This window comes from Molothrus ater, unplaced genomic scaffold (genome assembly GCF_012460135.2).
Source record: "Molothrus ater isolate BHLD 08-10-18 breed brown headed cowbird unplaced genomic scaffold, BPBGC_Mater_1.1 matUn_MA501, whole genome shotgun sequence".
NCBI classification, from domain to species: Eukaryota; Metazoa; Chordata; class Aves; order Passeriformes; family Icteridae; genus Molothrus; species Molothrus ater.
The window spans coordinates 338,564-347,238 of NW_023416563.1; positions in this window are offsets into that span (position 1 = coordinate 338,564).

Below are 8,675 nucleotides of genomic sequence, written 5' to 3' on the forward strand. Positions count from 1 at the left end.
GGTTTGTCAGCAGAAAAATTAGATGAGAAGTAGAAAAGTAAGGACAAATGGAACAATGGTCTGTGTATTAATGCTTGTCTAGAATAACTCCCTAAGCTACAGCAAAGTATATCTAGCGCGATGTTAGGTAGTTCTAAGCTTAATAATGGAGCTCTGTGCATTGTATCTTAAGGCTTACAAGCAGGTCTTTTATTCGAAAGAAGCGAGCATCGTTCTAAGCCCAGGTACATGTCTTTATAGTGATTGGACAGAAGTACTGTCAATATGCTTTTGCTTTGTGTGATTGGTCAAAAAACTTTTCAAGTAAGTTGTAACATTAAGTTCTTTGTCTGCTGCTGGGGACGTGAGCTGCTGGCAGCTTCCCATTGTCATCACCATGTAATGAGACTGATGCTGGAAAAAAAACAGCTTGAGACGCCGTCCCCAGCAGTCCCGCCCCTTTTGTGATTTGTGCATAGACTCCCGGCCAGCAAGAATTGCCCATCTCTCCTATTTGGCAAGATCTCTCTGCAAGGTCTCTGTGCCCTCAAGGGAGTTAGTTCACAGCTCCTCCCAATTTAGTGTCTTTGGCAAACTGTCTTAATATTCCTTCAAGTGCTTTGTCCAGGTTGTTCAAAAGATGTTGAAGAGAACTGGCCCAATGATGATACTGTCTTAGCCACTGAAATAAGTGCTTCATACTTCCTCTTGTGCAGAAATCACAACAAATTTCTTTTCTATCCATGCAGATATCTTTTCTTATGCTCATGCTTTTTATCCCAACAGCAGCTGACACGACATTTACAGGCACAGCAACAGCACACTTTTCCTGCTCTTACTAGACTTAACAATTTTGCAACCGGTCAATCAGTGACCTTTGCAACTAAAGTCAGACCTTCAGCATTTCTCATTAAATGAATGTCTTCAGAAGAAAACTTTGCTGCCTACTCTGTACGACTGAAGAATAGATGATAATGAGTTAGCATCACAATCAGTTAAGTACAGAGCCTATACTTTAGCAGGGAAAAAATTAAAAGAAGAGCTCTTTTATGCAACAACTATCTGAGAAACAAAACAACTAGGATCTTCCACAGGGTTCCCTGCAGTAGAAATGTACTTGTATGAATGCAGAAGATAAAAGATGTGGTTTTGAAAGGCTATGTCCTTGCTAAGCTAAATTGGATCTCATCCTGTAGATGAAAGATCAAGGAGCTCAAAGCAGAGCTAGAGAGACATGTCCAGATAATGAGACAGAGCAAAGCATTTTCCAAGATAATTAAGCATTCTGGTGGACTGGCCAGTTAGGTTAAATCTGCCACACCCATTCACTTTCGAGGACTGAACTGTGGAGTGCTAAACCGTATCTGCTGCTGTGCAAAGTAAAAGAGATCCATCCAAGTTGTACGGTTAGTGTGAACACTCTCACTCTCAATTGTAAAACACTTCATAAGCTATTAATCCGTCTTAGGAACAAAATGAAATAAAGCTGTTATGCCATCTGGGAATGGGAAAACATGTTCAAAATATTTTTTTCTCTATGCTTTCTTCTTTTTTCTTTTTCTTTTTTTCTTTTTTTTTTTTTTTTTAATCCCACATTATGTGATTGATAATTTCAACCATTCTGGAATGCTTTTAACAGATGAACCCAGCATAGTAGTTTTATTACAGGCTCTTGTCCCTTACATGCTTCAGGACAGGTTTGGAATATACTCCACAGTCAATGAGTGGTTTTTTATCTCTTTTCCCAGAGACAACTTTTAAAGGACTACTTAACCCCTAAAAATCATAATTTCTCTGGTTTCTCCAAGCTTTTTGAGAAAGCTGTTTTGGTTTTGTTTTGGTTTGTTGTTTGTTTTGTTTTATTGCATCATTCCTAATGTCTTCAGACCTACTACAAGAAGAAGTTAAAAATAGATCTTATTTGAAGAGACTGTTAAAGCTAATGAACTGCCAGTCTTGGTATTTGTATCTTTCTAAAACCTTTAAATTCCAAGGTTGCCTTCCTGAATCCTCAGTTACTTAGAAAACATTGTGTTTATAAAACAGACCCAGTTCAATTGCTTCTGCAAACTCACCTTCATTTTATAGGATTGTACTTCAAGAAATCTTGCTTCATTCAAACATTGAAAGTACAGATTTGACATCATCTGTGACCCTTCGATCTGTCTGAACTGTATTTCATTGTGTGAGTTTCTCAGTTGCTTCAAATAAGGACAGAATCTTTTCAATTTGCATAGCATGTTATCTGAAGATCTCCTGTCTGCTTTCTTCACTTGCTTTAATGGGAAGACAAGGGAAATACATTTTGAATGTTATCTTTTAGAGTCTACTTTTACCTACCAGTGTGCTTATATGGACTAGAACCAATGTCAGCTTGAAAGAAGGTATTGTCACGATCCGCTGATACCAAGGGGTTGGTTAACTGGTTGGTTGGTTAACTGATCTCGGAGTGCAACAGACAACCTGGAAAGGGGATTGCAGTATCAATCCAAACAAATGCACCTTTATAGAATGACCACAGCAAATGCCTGAAAGGAATCAGGGAGAGGAAAAGAATAAAAAAGAGGGGGAGAAAGAGAGAGGAGTATAGCTACCAAACATGGAGAGACTAAGTCCTCTTAGTCCAGCCGATAGAGTTTGCCTAGTCACGTTGGGAAGATCTCAAAGTCCTGGTTAACTCAAGGTTCTATTATAGTCCATTGCTGAGGGGGGAAACAGAATCTTGAAATGGCTGAGGGGGAACAGATACAATCAAGAAGAAGAAGAAGTCTATTGAAATTGCTGAGGGGGAAAAAGGTATTGAAGACGGGTACAGACAGTCCATGTTCTCAGCAGGATAAGTCAGTATCAGCAGTGAGTGGGACCCACTGTTTCAGGACTGCTTTCTGGGGGAAACCAGTCTAGGTCCGGTGAACACATCTGTAGGCAACACTCAGCAGGCATCCTGCTTCAGTCAGGCCAGCACCCCTGCATCAGAATTACAGGTGTCTCAGTCTCAGTCCTTGGTAGGGGGGCTTCAACCTCGGTGCCTCACGCTGGTAGTGGAGATGAAGGATTTTCCATGGGGGGGCTACCAAGTTGCCCCAGCAAGTTCATCTGGCCAAGAGGTGGGAAAATTCCTGGTCTATTGTCGTGAAGCAGGTGCAAGCATATAGGCCGGGTCGCCCTTTGGCAGGCCCTGCTAGAAGCAGTCACTGAAGACACAGCTGTGAACAATCACTTGGCAGGCCAGAATTCTGCTCAGGGGCCTCAGGATTTTTGGTGTTCATCCATTACTGGCAGGCCAGAGGTCCCATCGGGGTCCTCAGGGTCCTGATATCGGTCCTGTGGACGGTCGTGAGGCAAATGAGGGGGACCTCAGACCGTCTTTCACAGCACCTGGTGACTCACAACAGGCTTCAAAGGGTCTTCATCAGCAGTGTTCTGTACTATTGTTATGTACTTGTCGCACATTGGTAGCATATCCCGGAAAGCAGAGACAATACGTCAGACAGAGAGAGAGAAGGGAAGGACAAGAAAAGATAGAAAAAGGCGGGGGTAAGGAAACAAGAAACAAATATAATAACAGTAATTTAAACCATATTATTTTGAAACATTTTTTTCAAATATCTGAAACTAATCACAAATAATCAAAGGCAATAAAGCAATAAACAAATCAACAACAGTTAATTTAAAATATTTTTTTTCAAAACAATTCACCAAAAATCAAAAGTAATTTTCTTATAATCATCAAAGAAAATTGAAGACGATTTCAAAACACATCCTCTCATTTATAGTCGCCTTGTGTCAATAGTCTTGGAGATGTCCACAGTGAAAAGGACATCAGCCAAGTTGTGTGCATTAATTACAGACATCAATTTTGTTAACTCTTTCATCATTCTCCAATTCATAATGAGTAAGATTGCTGATTAAAAAACCCCAATCAAAACGAAACGCAAAAGGGCAATGATGGGATGACACATACTGTTCAGGACTCTTGTGGCAATAGGTGACCACCCAAAAAGAGTATCCTACCACCTGTGTTCAGCATCTTTTCTTACTCTCTCTATGACATGGTGTATTTCTTTCACATTGTGATGAACAGTTACCAGTGCTTTCTGTCTATTCTTCTTGATCTTCTCCAATATTTCCATGAAGTCCTGATGAAGCAAAGATTGCTTTACCAAAGTAATGTTCATCCCAATGGGAGTAGGTAAATGTCCTGGTTTAGGGCAAATTTGGGAGAAAACCTCCAAAAGGTGGACCCTCCAGAAAACAAACCCACACGGCCCTTCCCCCCAACCGGGTCGGGAAGGATTCCTTGGAAACAAGTGGAAAGAACCTGTTTCTGTAACAGGCAAAGCACCCCCCAGCACACAAAAGGAACAATACCAGATGGCACCACTCTTTCACCGCTCTGAAAAAGTAGACAGCTTCAGAAAGTCTCTCTTGGGAGTGCTCGCTCTGTTATCAGTCTGTCCTGTGCTGGGGTAGCTGCTGCACCTTGGCCACAAGGTGCAAACTCTCGGTGTTTCCCAGGTCCCAGTCCGGAGCAGGTCCGAGTAGGTCCAAAAAAGGGAAAGGAGAAACAGTCCAGGGAAAATTTGGACTGCTTAGCTAAACTAACTAATGAGCAGGAGCAAAAAAGCAAGAGCAAAGCAGGAGCAAAGCCGAAGCAAGAGCAAAGCGAAAAAGCAAAGCAAAAAGCAAAAGCAGCACCCATGTACTGCCCTGTCTCTGTGTTGCGCCAGCTGTGGGGGAGCGGCTGATAGCAAAACCGAAACAAAACATTCGCTCTTCACAGCCAGTCTTGAAGGCACAGAACATGATATCCAGCATAAACAGAACACACGGATGGGGATACAAGCATCATAACGTCACCCTAGGACAGTAATAGTTTGTGAATCAGTCTTTAATTGGATTGTAAAAGGTAATGGGAGGTAACTGGAGCTTCTGAAGAAAAATCACATCCCTCAATTTTGTAAAGTTACAAGCGCAAAAATTTGAATGATTTTTACTATCCACTACTGCATTTTCTACAAATACCATATCACAAGCAGTTCTAAAGCACCCACACCCATTGCCTATATATTTAAGGACTGTTTCGAAAGTCTCGTTAGGATGAATTTCAAAATGACAGATATTTTGTTCTGTGTCCAAACAAACATCCTGAGCTGGAATTGCATTACTTTCACAGATGAAGCCTTGTTCTCGGACAATAGAAGATTCCAAATTAACATAGCTCCATCATGATTTAGCCCTAATGCAATAATAGGAAATCTCAAATGCACTGAGGCATTGCGTACGGTTAACACAAGAGCTGTGGCTGTGTTTGTAATGGGGTGATGAGTAAAATTCACCAAGTTCCACCAGGACTGGAATTCTCTTTCAAAATCAGTGGCACTGTCCCAAATTCTTTTCTGAATTTCAGTAGGAAAATTGCCTTCACCTTCTCTTATCATTGAGGCAGCAACTGACTGCATTGACAATTGTGCCTGGATAGAGCTAAGAGCCAAAGAAAGGTTGTTTTGTGTAGCACCGAGTGCATCAGTATACCAATTTGTGATCACTTACATTTACCTTTTCCCAAGCTGGTAATATGTTTGATAGCAAGCACTGCTGTGTTCCCAAAGCCAATAAGGATGATTGCAGTGGTTGTTTTAATTTGGTCAAATCTCTAACCATTTTGTGGCAGCCAATTTATCCATTAGTGTACTTCAGAATCAATACTATTTAGAATTCCAAAACCTGTTCCCAAAACACCGGTTATGTCTCTTAGTGTCCGTTTTTAAAGAAAAAACGGACTTTCTGTTTTTGCAGCCAGGTGGTCCAACCCTCAAAGGAAGTCCGCAAAAAAGGCAAACAGGCCGGCTGAATTTCTGAGACATTGTTTTGCATCATCAGCAATTTGACTTGTTTAAGAGACCGTGCCAGATTGAACAATATGTGTTGTTGACCAGTTTTCCTGATTATATATGGTCCAATTTCAAAACTTCTCAGGCTAAGCATAAGCGGTGGTTGGGCTGGAGTGGTGGTAGTAGAAGGTTGGTTCATACCATTTATTATCAACTTAAAAGAAAAGCCTTCACTAGTTTTGGACCAAAGACAAACTACTTCTGCAGTTTGTGTTAATGTAAAATTGTGCCAACAGTCTTGTACGCTTGGGGGCGTACAAACCTGTTCACGCTTATTTGTCTGATCTGTCAAAACACTGATTGAGATTGCTTTGCTATAAGCAGTTCCACAAATCCTTCGGCTAATTTCTTCTCCCACTCCCCCTTGAAGCTGCCAGGCTTTTTGTTTTTCCCATTCCTGCCAAGTGAACAAAAGCTTGGGACCAAGGCCACATTGACTAAGGGGACTCTCAGTCCCTTCTGCCCACTAGGATGTAACTACTGTACTCAATGTCAGCTTTGTGCTCTCAGTCCCTTCTACCCATTGGGGTGTAACTATGGTGCTCAGTGTGGGCTTCATGCTCTCAGTCCCGTCTATTCCACTGGGATGTAACTACAGTACTCAGCGTGGGTTTTGTTATAGCATCTATCTTAAATTTATGAGCTAAGCCTTTTCAACCTAACAGGTTGGTCAAGTTATTTTGCCAGCGGCATGTCACTTATGTCGGTTTAGTTAACGTAAAATTATGCCAGCAATCAATTGGTTCATTTTTACAATCCTTTGTACTTGCAACATTGTTCGTTTTGCGACCTAGAGTGTAATTACCAACATACTCCTGGCAGCAACACAGAGTAAGGGGAATTTGTTTGGCACACTCCCACTTGTTTGTAGGACACAGTCTCGCTGAAGGGATATCCCAATCATTTTTCCCATCTGGTTCCATAAAATTTCCGGCAACTGTGATGGAGGTGGATTTCTCATAGAGAGATCCTTCCATTTTTCTGCATGCTTCCACAACCAACTCACCAATTGTTCCAGTTAGGGCTCTAGTCCAGTCCTTCTGATCCCATCCCCACTCACTTGGACCATATACCTGGGGGTCATGCAGCACTATAGGCTCTAGGTTCGGGTGGCCACCCTTGGGATACGCTCCTAGAACATTAGTGGGATGGAGGGTAGCTTCAGACCACAACCACTCAGCAGGATCCTGTCCATGGAATTGTGGTAGGATGCAGAAAAGCATCACCAGTGTTATCATGGTTCAGATGATTTTCATGTTCCTCAGGGTTCTTCTGTCAAAGTAAAAACAACAGAAATCCTTCCACTGAGGGCAGAAAAGAGTTAAAATGATAGGATTATCCAGCATGTATTTATCCAATGCTCTTTCCCTAGAGCATCAGAGGCTACCCATGCATATTTCTTCAGAGGGGTTTTCAGCACTAGTGCTACTTCCCCTACAGGAGGGAGGTCCACCAGAACAGGTTGTCCAGGGTAATGTGCTGGACTTTTTGAATCGTCAGGTCGCCGAAGTAAGGGAACGATGCTTGGAGCTGTTGGGCAAAAGGCAGTGATTTTGGGACATCCATTCACCCCCCATCTACTGTTCACTCTTTTAACAGCTTCCCATAACCGAACGTCCCAATTTCCCTCCCGGGGCTTCAGAAGTCCTTTCAAAAAACCCTTGGTCCTTTCTAAGATCCCCTTAGCTTGAGGGTAGTGGAAAGGGGTGTGGAAAGACCGCTTAATTCCTTCACCTTTTGCCCAATGCTGTACACCTCTAGCAGTGAAGTGGGACCTGTTATCAGATTGAATTTCCTGTGGCTTTGGGAAAGTTCCAAACCACCCCTGCAAAGCTTTAACTGCATTATCACCTGTAGCTCTTTTCAAAGCATCAGCTTGAACCAACCCAGATACAATTTCTACTCCTACTAGCACAAAGTGTTTACCTCCTGACTTCTTAAAGGGGCCAATATAGTCTACCTGCCACGCGTCCCATAAGCCTTTACCCTTTCTTAAATGCAGAGGGTCATCTTCTAAAGGATGTCTCTCCACTCACCTGTGACATTGCTCGCAGGCTGATACGCATGTTTTACACATTTCCCTGGTAACCAGCCAACCACAAGCATGAGCTTCTTTGTACAAATCTTTCGCACCTGTGTGCTGTCTTTTTCCATGCAGCCATTCTAATAGTTGATCCCAGTCCTCAGTAATGAGTTCCTTTTTCAGGGGGCTGAGCCTTGCTAGTTCATCAGCTCTATTCTTCCACTCTCCTGCTGGATTTCCATCTGTTTGCTGAGAAGCTACCCAACCAATAGCAACATTTCCTTGGCTTGCAACATCTAAAATTTCTTGCCCCTTTTCCTTTTGCCACACTGGAATTCTGTGAACTTCCCAATCATTTTGCTGCCAGGAAGGAAGCCACTCGGTACAACCTTTGTACACTGCGTAAGAGTCGGTATAAATGCAGACAAGAGAAATGTTCTGTGCCTCACATCGGAAAACACTCCAAACAGCTATGAGTTCCCCAGCCTGAGCGCTGCCTTCCCCTTTGGTAATGATTCTTTCACCAGATGAATTGTGTAAGACAGCTGTTCTATATCTCCATACCTTCCCTTCCCGTTTTGCAGAGGCATCTGTGAACCAAGAACTTGCTGCTTGTTCGGGGGAGAAAGGAAGGGCAGCTTTGATTACAGAGGCAGATTTATCTTGGCTGCTAACCAGGCTCTCAGTGCCTTGGATTGTTAGATTTTTAGCAGCATCTTCCGTTATTGAGACGGTATTACAATAGCCTTCCATCTGAGCATACCATTTCCTAACTGAGG